The sequence below is a fragment of the Lissotriton helveticus genome, chromosome 1_2 (genome assembly GCF_964261635.1).
Source record: "Lissotriton helveticus chromosome 1_2, aLisHel1.1, whole genome shotgun sequence".
NCBI classification, from domain to species: Eukaryota; Metazoa; Chordata; class Amphibia; order Caudata; family Salamandridae; genus Lissotriton; species Lissotriton helveticus.
Genome location: NC_136058.1, coordinates 98,816,985 through 98,829,707, shown reverse-complemented (window position 1 = coordinate 98,829,707; position 12,723 = coordinate 98,816,985). Strand labels below are relative to the sequence as shown.

Sequence of the window (12,723 nt, the reverse complement as noted above, 5' to 3'; positions counted from 1 at the left end):
GGTACAGATATTGTAGCAAAAGTCTGAAGAGAACAAGGGGAGAGAGATGTCAATTACAAATCTCTCTTTGGAACCTAATAGTGTCCCATTTTGTACCCAGACCACACAGTTGATCTAGAAAGTTAACATTGTTATACCCAAAGACATGAGAGGTAGAGAAAATAGAGAAGATACAGAGTCAGAGAAAGAATACCCATCAGCCCACTCATAAGTGGAATCTCGTCATCTGGGTATATGTTGGCAAATGGTGTCCTGTAGGTTCTACCTCGGAAAAGATTTACGAGGCTCCCTAATAGCGGACCCAGAACATTACACCAACAGATGGCAGTATATGAGCGGGAGGGGCTAGAAGTTTGCAGTGCTCAAAAAGAAGAAAAGAAAGGAAAATGATCCAAGTGATTCTAAAAATACCTACTGTGATGTCATAGAAAACTTTATTGGGGCTGACCATCAAAGTGGTATGATTAAAAAACAGTATGTTGATAGCATGCAAGGAATTGCTACCCACCAGTGATGTTATTCGGTCAACATGTTTCAGCCTAGAAACGGCTTTCGTCAGGACCTCTATGGTGCTACTGCAACACTTACTTTAGTGATGTGATGTGTAATCTACACCCGCTTTCCAAAATGAAAAAAGTGTATCTTCTCCTGTATATACAATGTACAAAAAAGACAAAACACAATGTCAACAGAACGGGATTATTGGTATACAGTTCATATATCCTTGGTCTCTGTAGTGTAACTATAATCATTAGTAAGACACTCACCCTTATTGCAGGGAGAGAAAACCTCACCTCACCTGGCCACTGCTCAGGATAGAAGGAGGCCACGCACTGGAAATAAACAAATCAATTCTAAAGTTAAATCCAGAGGCAATTGAGAAAAAAGAGAAAAGGAATTAATTAAAACATCTGTATTGGTGACACACATGGTTAAACAAAATGGCCAGAGTGGTTTTCCATTGCATCAGGGTAATACGCCCAAAACAGAACTGACTACACTAGCATACGCTGTCCTGCATAGTAAAATGGAGCAGCTAGCTAGCCAGAATATCAACAGTGTAAGGCGCCTGCTCCTGTGCTGTAAAATGGTACTTTCAAAAAGCCAGGTACCAGCAACATCTATCCAAGTAAACCGCCACCACTACCCTCTCCGTCGTTGCCTCGGGGTAGAAACTGAGCCGAGGGGGAGGCGATGATGAGAGGTCGTGCGCGGTTTAAGTATACAACGTGGCGGACCTAAAAGGAAGCTATCGCCACAATGGATGTAATTGGTTTACAACCTCCTCGTGGGGTGACCAATAGCAGCCAACCTCACATTGAGCCACAACAACAAACGCGGACAAATCGGAGCCTGCCGCTCTGGCAGTCAATAGTATTAGACAATGCCTCCGTAAATCCCACATAAATTATTGCGAGAAATGTTCCAAGTGAAGGAGTGTTTAAAGGGAACATTCAGAGGATCTTGAGATTGCAAAGCACACGCATACCCAAACAATATCGGTAGCGGACCTTGGTGAGAACTCATCTCTAGGACGTAGCTGGAGGCTCGCGCATTGGTTACAGCGGAGCCAATCAGCAGCGTCCATTTGTCTTCAGACAAACGCCCGCTTTTCAAAGGCAAAACGGATGTTCCCAACTCAGATTCGTACCAAGCTCAGCCGAGCCTATCATGGTCTGTGTTCAAACACTGAAAATGCGAGGAATTCACAGATGCAGTAAAGGCAAAACCATCAAGATGTAAGCGGCGGATGTAAAGAAGACACCCAACCGAAGACGTCACTGTCGGCTCCCGCATTGGTTATGGCAGAGCCAATCAGCAGTGATTCTTGGTTTACCAGCAAATGTCCGTCTAGGGAGACGGGTGTTTATTAGTCGCTCGTATGGCCTCAGTCACAGCCTATATTGGCCTAAATCATTTACCTAGAGTCTATCTGTATGTTTGAACATTGAAAATGATTGTTGCAGAAGCGAAAATTTGACCAGCTCGTTGTCAGGTAGAACGGACTGGGGTCAGCAAAACACACTGTTGGCACATAATAAACACCTAGAAAAAGTCACATGCTCTAAAATAACAGGACCTCTAAAGTGCCTGATTGGTATCTTAGTTATGGGCATCAAAGAGAAGTTCCAAAAAGGGTGGATAATTAGCCCTGCCTTGATAGTTATAATGGATGTGCATGACGCCAAATGGACTGCAAAGGCATCCCCTTAGCCTATATTCAGGAGACACCTGTTTGAACAGTAAAGGATCTTTTGTTATCCACTCTTGATTGTTTCATTAATGCAGATGTCGTGCACTAAAATAGATCGATGGGCATCATGAATGCGACGGTGGTTTGGCATCAGATGTGTTGTGTTATGCAAATATCGATTTGCTCAAGTGTACACTCACAGCTGCATCCATGGAATGTCGTCGTTGAGTCCCTCTGTATCACTACGGAGTTTGTAAACCCATCTTTGCTCTTTTCTTAGTAGAAAAAGTGAAACATCAGTAACGTGACTGGGTATATACGGTTGTTCCAGGATCAACCACCTGAGGTCGTCAGGATTGTGTCTTTTATCAAGAAAATGAGTGGTGAGCCGTGTTGCCTGTTTTTTGCGCCTCATGGTGCTCATGTGTTCCTGAATACGCAATTTTGCTTTTCTTGTGGTCATACCTATATACCTTAAACCACAAGGGCAGGTAATCTGGTAAATCACTCTCTCGCTATTGCAATTTGTGTGGCGTTTTAGTTGCCATGGTTGGGAAGTCCCAATGTCCACTGCAAGAGTTTTAGTGGTTAGCGAACACACTGAACAGTTTCCGCAGGGATAATGTCCTTGTACTGGTGGCAAATTCCAAAGGGTGGGTGTTGATTCACCCATTTCTTGTCGAGGTCTTGTGTGAACAAGAGAGTCTCTCAGGTTGTTCCCTCTTTTAAATGAAAAGAGTGGAAAGGGAATGCTCTCACCCGAACTGTTCAGGATGCGCCACCTCTTTCTGATCATCTTCTGAATTTTGGAAGATGATGTATTGTACGTGGTCACACATACCAGCCTGTCCAGGGGTGGTTTTTTGACTGGAGGCTCCAACAAGGCTTCACGATGATTGTTCGCAGCGCGTTTCAAAGAAATGCGGACTAGAGTGTTCGGATAGCGCCGCATTCTCAGCTTGGTGGAGAGATCTTTCGCTTTGAGGCGGAAATCTGTGATATTCGAACAATTCCTCCGGACCCTCAAGAACTGCCCAAAGGGGAGGTTCTCACGGAGGGAACGGGGATGATGACTATCGAATCTCAACAAAGAGTTTCGAGCCATGGGTTTCCGATAAAGAGAACTTGCCAGATGCCCGTCTTGTGGAAAAATGACCAAATCCAAAAAAGGGAGCTCTGTCCTACTGTACTCCAGAGTGAACCTTAAGTAGGCATTCTGACCATTCAGCCACTCCTGAAAAAGCAAGAGGGATGGTACATCGCCGCGCCAGACGACAAGAATGTCGTCGATGTACCTCTACCCACCAGTGATGTTATTCGGTCAACATGTTTCAGCCTAGAAACGGCTTTCGTCAGGACCTCTATGGTGCTACTGCAACACTTACTTTAGTGATGTGATGTGTAATCTACACCCGCTTTCCAAAATGAAAAAAGTGTATCTTCTCCTGTATATACAATGTACAAAAAAGACAAAACACAATGTCAACAGAACAGGATTATTGGTATACAGTTCATATATCCTTGGTCTCTGTAGTGTAACTATAATCATTAGTAAGACACTCACCCTTATTGCAGGGAGAGAAAACCTCACCTCACCTGGCCACTGCTCAGGATAGAAGGAGGCCACGCACTGGAAATAAACAAATCAATTCTAAAGTTAAATCCAGAGGCAATTGAGAAAAAAGAGAAAAGGAATTAATTAAAACATCTGTATTGGTGACACACATGGTTAAACAAAATGGCCAGAGTGGTTTTCCATTGCATCAGGGTAATACGCCCAAAACAGAACTGACTACACTAGCATACGCTGTCCTGCATAGTAAAATGGAGCAGCTAGCTAGCCAGAATATCAGCAGTGTAAGGCGCCTGCTCCTGTGCTGTCAAATGGTACTTTCAAAAAGCCGGGTACCAGCAACATCTATCCAAGTAAACCGCCACCACTGACCTCTCCGTCGTTGCCTCGGGGTAGAAACTGAGCCTAGGGGGAGGCGATGATGAGAGGTCGTGCGCGGTTTAAGTATACAACGTGGCGGACCTAAAAGGAAGCTATCGCCACAATGGATGTAATTGGTTTACAACCTCCTCGTGGGGTGACCAATAGCAGCCAACCTCACATTGAGCCACAACAACAAACGCGGACAAATCGGAGCCTGCCGCTCTGGCAGTCAATAGTATTAGACAATGCCTCCGTAACTCCCACATAAATTATTGCGAGAAATGTTCCAAGTGAAGGAGTGTTTAAAGGGAATCAATACTGACATTCTAGCAAGCTTTGATGTTGAATCACTGTACACCTGTATACCTCAAACTGAAACATTACAAACTGTACAAGAACTACTGGAGACTTTTCCTTCTGACTTGGCAACACCCATCCACTTTGTCATGGAACTGGCTCGGATTGCCATGACCGAAATTTTTTTTGCCTTTGAGGAATCCCTGTATCTGCAAATATTGGGGACATCGATGGGCAGCAAATTTGCGCCTAGCTTGGCAAATTTGTATGTCCACCATTTTGAGACCCACCACGTACTGAGTAACATCAACCCACATCATCACCAATTGTTGATGTGGAAGAGGTACATCAACGACATTCTTGTCGTCTGGCGCGGCGATGTACCATCCCTCTTGCTTTTTCAGGAGTGGCTGAATGGTCAGAATGCCTACTTAAGGTTCACTCTGGAGTACAGTAGGACAGAGCTCCCTTTTTTGGATTTGGTCATTTTTCCACAAGACGGGCATCTGGCAAGTTCTCTTTATCGGAAACCCATGGCTCGAAACTCTTTGTTGAGATTCGATAGTCATCATCCCCGTTCCCTCCGTGAGAACCTCCCCTTTGGGCAGTTCTTGAGGGTCCGGAGGAATTGTTCGAATATCACAGATTTCCGCCTCAAAGCGAAAGATCTCTCCACCAAGCTGAGAATGCGGCGCTATCCGAACACTCTAGTCCGCATTTCTTTGAAACGCGCTGCGAACAATCATCGTGAAGCCTTGTTGGAGCCTCCAGTCAAAAAAACACCCCTGGACAGGCTGGTATGTGTGACCACGTACAATACATCATCTTCCAAAATTCAGAAGATGATCAGAAAGAGGTGGCGCATCCTGAACAGTTCGGGTGAGAGCATTCCCTTTCCACTCTTTTCATTTAAAAGAGGGAACAACCTGAGAGACTCTCTTGTTCACACAAGACCTCGACAAGAAATGGGTGAATCAACACCCACCCTTTGGAATTTGCCACCAGTACAAGGACATTATCCCTGCGGAAACTGTTCAGTGTGTTCGCTAACCACTAAAACTCTTGCAGTGGACATTGGGACTTCCCGACCATGGCAACTAAAACGCCACACAAATTGCAATAGCGAGAGAGTGATTTACCAGATTACCTGCCCTTGTGGTTTAAGGTATATAGGTATGACCACAAGAAAAGCAAAATTGCGCATTCAGGAACACATGAGCACCATGAGGCGCAAAAAACAGGCAACACGGCTCACCACTCATTTTCTTGATAAAAGACACAATCCTGACGACCTCAGGTGGTTGATCCTGGAACAACCGTATATACCCAGTCACGTTACTGATGTTTCACTTTTTCTACTAAGAAAAGAGCAAAGATGGGTTTACAAACTCCGTAGTGATACAGAGGGACTCAACGACGACATTCCATGGATGCAGCTGTGAGTGTACACTTGAGCAAATCGATATTTGCATAATACAACACATCTGATGCCAAACCACCGTCGCATTCATGATGCCCATCGATCTATTTTAGTGCACGACATCTGCATTAATGAAACAATCAAGAGTGGATAACAAAAGATCCTTTACTGTTCAAACAGGTGTCTCCTGAATATAGGCTAAGGGGATGCCTTTGCAGTCCATTTGGCGTCATGCACATCCATTATAACTATCAAGGCAGGGCTAATTATCCACCCTTTTTGGAACTTCTCTTTGATGCCCATAACTAAGATACCAATCAGGCACTTTAGAGGTCCTGTTATTTTAGAGCATGTGACTTTTTCTAGGTGTTTATTATGTGCCAACAGTGTGTTTTGCTGACCCCAGTCCGTTCTACCTGACAACGAGCTGGTCAAATTTTCGCTTCTGCAACAATCATTTTCAATGTTCAAACATACAGATAGACTCTAGGTAAATGATTTAGGCCAATATAGGCTGTGACTGAGGCCATACGAGCGACTAATAAACACCCGTCTCCCTAGACGGACATTTGCTGGTAAACCAAGAATCACTGCTGATTGGCTCTGCCATAACCAATGCGGGAGCCGACAGTGACGTCTTCGGTTGGGTGTCTTCTTTACATCCGCCGCTTACATCCTGATGGTTTTGCCTTTACTGCATCTGTGAATTCCTCGCATTTTCAGTGTTTGAACACAGACCATGATAGGCTCGGCTGAGCTTGGTACGAATCTGAGTTGGGAACATCCGTTTTGCCTTTGAAAAGCGGGCGTTTGTCTGAAGACAAATGGACGCTGCTGATTGGCTCCGCTGTAACCAATGCGCAAGCCTCCAGCTACGTCCTAGAGATGAGTTCTCACCAAGGTCCGCTACCGATATTGTTTGGGTATGCGTGTGCTTTGCAATCTCAAGATCCTCTGAATGTTCCCTTTAAACACTCCTTCACTTGGAACATTTCTCGCAATAATTTATGTGGGAGTTACGGAGGCATTGTCTAATACTATTGACTGCCAGAGCGGCAGGCTCCGATTTGTCCGCGTTTGTTGTTGTGGCTCAATGTGAGGTTGGCTGCTATTGGTCACCCCACGAGAAGGTTGTAAACCAATTACATCCATTGTGGCGATAGCTTCCTTTTAGGTCCGCCACGTTGTATACTTAAACCGCGCACGACCTCTCATCATCGCCTCCCCCTCGGCTCAGTTTCTACCCCGAGGCAACGACGGAGAGGTCAGTGGTGGCGGTTTACTTGGATAGATGTTGCTGGTACCCGGCTTTTTGAAAGTACCATTTTACAGCACAGGAGCAGGCGCCTTACACTGCTGATATTCTGGCTAGCTAGCTGCTCCATTTTACTATGCAGGACAGCGTATGCTAGTGTAGTCAGTTCTGTTTTGGGCGTATTACCCTGATGCAATGGAAAACCACTCTGGCCATTTTGTTTAACCATGTGTGTCACCAATACAGATGTTTTAATTAATTCCTTTTCTCTTTTTTCTCAATTGCCTCTGGATTTAACTTTAGAATTGATTTGTTTATTTCCAGTGCGTGGCCTCCTTCTATCCTGAGCAGTGGCCAGGTGAGGTGAGGTTTTCTCTCCCTGCAATAAGGGTGAGTGTCTTACTAATGATTATAGTTACACTACAGAGACCAAGGATATATGAACTGTATACCAATAATCCTGTTCTGTTGACATTGTGTTTTGTCTTTTTTGTACATTGTATATACAGGAGAAGATACACTTTTTTCATTTTGGAAAGCGGGTGTAGATTACACATCACATCACTAAAGTAAGTGTTGCAGTAGCACCATAGAGGTCCTGACGAAAGCCGTTTCTAGGCTGAAACATGTTGACCGAATAACATCACTGGTGGGTAGCAATTCCTTGCATGCTATCAACATACTGTTTTTTAATCATACCACTTTGATGGTCAGCCCCAATAAAGTTTTCTATGACATCACAGTAGGTATTTTTAGAATCACTTGGATCATTTTCCTTTCTTTTCTTCTTTTTGAGCACTGCAAACTTCTAGCCCCTCCCGCTCATATACTGCCATCTGTTGGTGTAATGTTCTGGGTCCGCTATTAGGGAGCCTCGTAAATCTTTTCCGAGGTAGAACCTACAGGACACCATTTGCCAACATATACCCAGATGACGAGATTCCACTTATGAGTGGGCTGATGGGTATTCTTTCTCTGACTCTGTATCTTCTCTATTTTCTCTACCTCTCATGTCTTTGGGTATAACAATGTTAACTTTCTAGATCAACTGTGTGGTCTGGGTACAAAATGGGACACTATTAGGTTCCAAAGAGAGATTTGTAATTGACATCTCTCTCCCCTTGTTCTCTTCAGACTTTTAGTACCTTCCGTGTGTTTTATTGACTAGTTGGGGGACTAGGTACTAGTGGGTCTATAAAAATTTCTCCCCTTGGACCCTCTACCACTTTTTTGTTTCTCTGTTCTACAGATATTGTAGCAGCAGCGCCATCATAAGACAGATTTGCATTGGGCAGCAGCAGCGCAAGCCTACTTTCTCACAGGAGGCAGTAAATGCAACCTTCTGTTCCCCAAGAACAGATTCAGCAGGGTAGACAAGTAGGAGTTTTCATCACTCACAGAGCATGTGCAGCCACGGACAGTCAGTGGTTGAAGTGGGCGGGATCGGCAGGGCTCGGCCCCTACTTCTTTAATTTTATGCAATCCGTTCCCCTACTTTTTTTTATTTTAAACATGTGTCCCTGGACGGCAGAAATAGTCAAATCCTATAGATAAGGCTCGGTGTTACTGGCCGTTCAGGGACAGGCGGGGCAGGCGGGGCAGGCATAGAAGCAAAAGGGCTCTGTCTCTTGCTTCTTGTCCAGAGAAGACGAGGACAGTCCGTGTTCACTTCTCCTGCTCTGCCGCTGCCCTGCCTGTTTTTCTTTCTCTTACTCGCTCTCTGTCACCTCCTCACTTGATGAAACCTGTGACTTCAAGAAACAGCTCCTACCCTCTCTTTTCCTTCATTTGTTCCCCTGTGCAATGGATCCAAAATAGAAAAACACTTTTGCTGGAAATGTCTTTTTCTGACATTTTTCTATTTCAAAATTGCAGCTGGGGGAACGGAGAGAAAAAGAAAAGGTTCAAAAGATGTAAAATAAGCAAATAACTAAATAAATCTAGACAGAGTGGCCAGTTTGGTTTTATGGACTACCACACACATTAGTGCCACTTTACAAAGTTTGCCAGTGAAGCAGTACTTTTGCTTCCTTGTCTTTCTTTGAACTGTATTGTTTTCCCAGAGTGGGGAAGTGCACCCTTCCTGGAGGTACTGCAATACCTAGTTGATGGATGGATTGGAAAACGCTTAATATGATCATTATCAGCTGTATTCCTTATTTTAGTTCATAAAGTGTGTACTGATGCTCTCTTTTCATGGATGTGGTCTTTTTAAACCATACTGCATACGTTTGTATGGATACAAGGAATGGACATTGAAACATGCCCCCTCTGAGCCGTGTAGTCCTGTCCTTGACTTTTCATGCAAAAACACTAATTGATTTCTAAATAATGAGTGTAAAAGCATTAAGGTAACCATGTTGCTCCTGCTTACATTTCACATGCTTTGCTTAATCTTGCATTCCCTATGAGTTTGCTTTTTCCAGGATGTTGTTACTTTTTTTTAGGCAGCATATTGCGCTTGTCTAGTGCTTAATTTGAATCCAGTCGCATCCAGGCACAATTGGATTATAGCTGAAGGCAGTACGAGTTTCTCTCACTGTGGCAGTATGGTGTTCAGCAGGGGAGAGGGGTGGCCAGAGCTGCTGAATTTGGAACTGGGGAATCAGGTTCAGCCTTCATGACCAGTCCGCTAGACCACTCTCCTAAGGAAGCACATTCCCGTACTGGACATTAGAAGGCCCTGCTAGACCTTAGAAGCCGTGGTGTATTAGCACCAGCAGGTGGACCCTAGACGTGGCAAGTGTGGGTTAACCTTCAAGACCTGTCCACCACAATCCATGCTGAAGTTCACCACCAGTCTTGTGGGTAGGTCTACGGAGCAGCACACCCTAGAGCGACAGTGAATCGGTCACAGGACCCTTGAGGCCAGTCGTCTCACCCATTGATACCTCCATTGGCCTTGTTTTAGCAGCAGTAGCTGCAACTCACCAGGGATCAGCAATGCAGGATGTGCATGCACATCAAAGTACGTTTGCAAACTTCCCTGTCTCCCTGCTTCATGCACAAGCATTTTAACATGTGCTGGCTGCTTTGGGGCCACTGGAATTATGCAGCAATGGAGGACAAAATCATGCCGCCGTGTTGACAACATTTTGCAGCAATTAAAAAAGGCTGCAGTGTAATATTTTCTGATAATTTATTTTGATATTTTTACACATACTAAAAGTCTCTGCAAAGATTTTCCCTCAGTGCAAAATACAAAAGCAGCAGTAAGGTGACCAGTTGACCTTTGCAAAGGGCCCTCCACTTTGCAGCAACAGAAGTCACATTTTTAGTAGCTTTTGATCAGTTTAAGGTACAAACAATTAATTAGTAAAATTAATCCGATTGTGCAGGAGATGACGTATTATGTGGCACATATGGCAGAGCCATAAATATGTGGAAAACAGTTGTGAACTAGGATATCTTGCCATTCATGTTTGAACTGTTTTTGTGCAAAAAAGAAGTGCTGATGACAGAAACTCTATGACTCGAAGACAAATGGCTTGGTTTTCCACTTTTAAGCGGATTTGGGACATTCTCTGATTGGAAACATCCCACTTTGTCAATGTATTTTAAGGTCAATAACTCATATTAACCCTTAAATAAACATGTGAATCCATAGGTTAAATTAACCTAATGAGCTATAACTGGCCAGTGAAATGCAACACAAATAATACTAATTGGGATGTGTTGCTCTTTCTGGCCACACCTCTGACTCCGCTCATGGCCCCAATCCTGTGGTTATTCCCAGCCTCTAATTCTCCGCCCACAGTTCCCCTACTTTTTACCCCCCCCCCCCACGTAGACCACTGCTGACAGTAATGCATAGAATAATAAGCTCTCAAATATGCGAGCTCTGATTAGGGTGACCAGGCTGTTAAGTCAAGAACGGAGAATGAAGTCAATTCAAGTATTTATTGAAGGAATGAGTCCATCAACGGAGCAGCCTTCCTCCAGTCCTTCTCTCCGAACAGCCGCATCAAGGAATGCAGAATGTCTGGTGAGAACAACTGAAGCAAAGAATGCTCTATTAAACAATAACAAAGGCAGTATAACTAAAACATATCTCGTGCTACAACACAAGGAAGATATTACTTAAAGAAATACAACACAACACATCTTCCTCCTAATACAGGAAAAAATAAACCATTAGTTAGAAAGTTCATCACAAACAAAATGTTTTAACCATACAGGTTTAGTGCGAGTGCGCACAGAACGATTAATAAAGGTGTCACCACCTTGAGAGATGTTGTTATTCAAAGGGACACCAGTATCAACAACATATTAGGTGTTACAGAGTCTGATGATCTAGTGCCAGATGTTCCAGCACAAACACTAGTATCACCCATGTTGCTCTTCATAGAGGAAAGATCAGCAATTTGATTCAAGTCAGTATTAACACTTGAGGTAGAACTCATATCCTGAGAAACAGAACATCTTGGTGAAAGTACTCTTGTGTTATCATTTTTTATAATGTCATCATCGATGATAAAATGTTGAGAAGTCTTTCTTGATCAACCAGAATTTTCATTTTTTTTATACAAGTGTATATCACTCCTAAGAATAGCAATACATTTTAAATTCCATACCTTTCCGTCACTTAATTGTACAGCATTTCTAAAAAAAAAATGTTGACTTCCAAAGGTTCAGAAAACTGGCTTTCTCCTTTTTTGACCTTCCAAGGTTTCTTAACCTTGACCCAGGAGCCCACACTAATATCACACAACTTAACAGTATGTTTTAAATCATAGGTTTCCTTGCTTTTAAAGTGTTTATTTCCAATTCTATTCCTCAACACACCCAAAGGAACTGTAGATCTTAAATTGTTAGCCATCCATTCTGTATTGCATTTTGTACGTACTGTTCTCCCTCTCATAACTTCAAAAGGCGATGTACCTAAGACATCGTGAGGTGAAGTTCTAGACATCCAAACAGTCTTATACAGCTGCAGTTCCCAATCACAGTTATTGCTTACAGCTGATTTATGGCATTCTTTAGCACTCTGTTGAAATGCTCAATCATGCCATTGCCACTTGGATTATAAAGAGATGTAGTACAGTGTCTTATTCCAACTTTCTCAAAATAATCCTTAGCATTTTTTTATGTGAACAGCATACCATTATCACTAATTAGTAAAGCAGGTAATCCTACAAACACACAATCCAAAAAAGTAATTACTACTTCGGAGCTTACTTTCTCAACAATTTTTAAAACAGGCCATCTAGAGAAAAGATCAATCACTGCTAAAACATATTTATTTTGAGAACCAATAGGTCCCCTTATATCAATTGCAATTGTGTGCCAAGGAGACTTAGAAACAATTGGTTCAGACATTGGTGGTTTTAAAGTCACAAGAGTTTTATATGAATTAGCACACCATATACAATTCCTAATGATTCTTTCGATAAATAAATCCATACCTGGCCACCAATACCACTGTTAAATTCTTTGCTTAGTTTTAACTATTCCACTATGACCTTCATGGCACATTTTAACAATGACTTCACAAAGAATGGTGGGAGTAATAACTTTATCATTACGCATGATATTATCGTTTAATGTAGAAAGTTCATTGCGAACTTCCCAAAAATGCTTGAATTCATCTGGCAGATTGCATTTAGAAGGCCATTCGTTAG

General features: G+C 43.0%; 1 long non-coding RNA gene across 2 annotated transcripts in view; it reads right to left on the bottom strand.

Annotated features, from left to right (window-relative positions):
* LOC144807777 (uncharacterized) overlaps nt 1–12,723 on the bottom strand; it is a 151,964-nt gene that overhangs the window by 123,709 nt on the left and 15,532 nt on the right. Inside the window, exon 1 of one of the 2 annotated variants that reach the window (XR_013606437.1) lies at nt 8,874–8,979. The exons of the other annotated variant lie outside the window; for it this stretch is intronic. This is a non-coding gene — a long non-coding RNA (uncharacterized LOC144807777). Of the gene's footprint in view, nt 1–8,873; nt 8,980–12,723 lie in introns of those variants that run through there. 2 annotated transcript variants of the gene reach the window in all.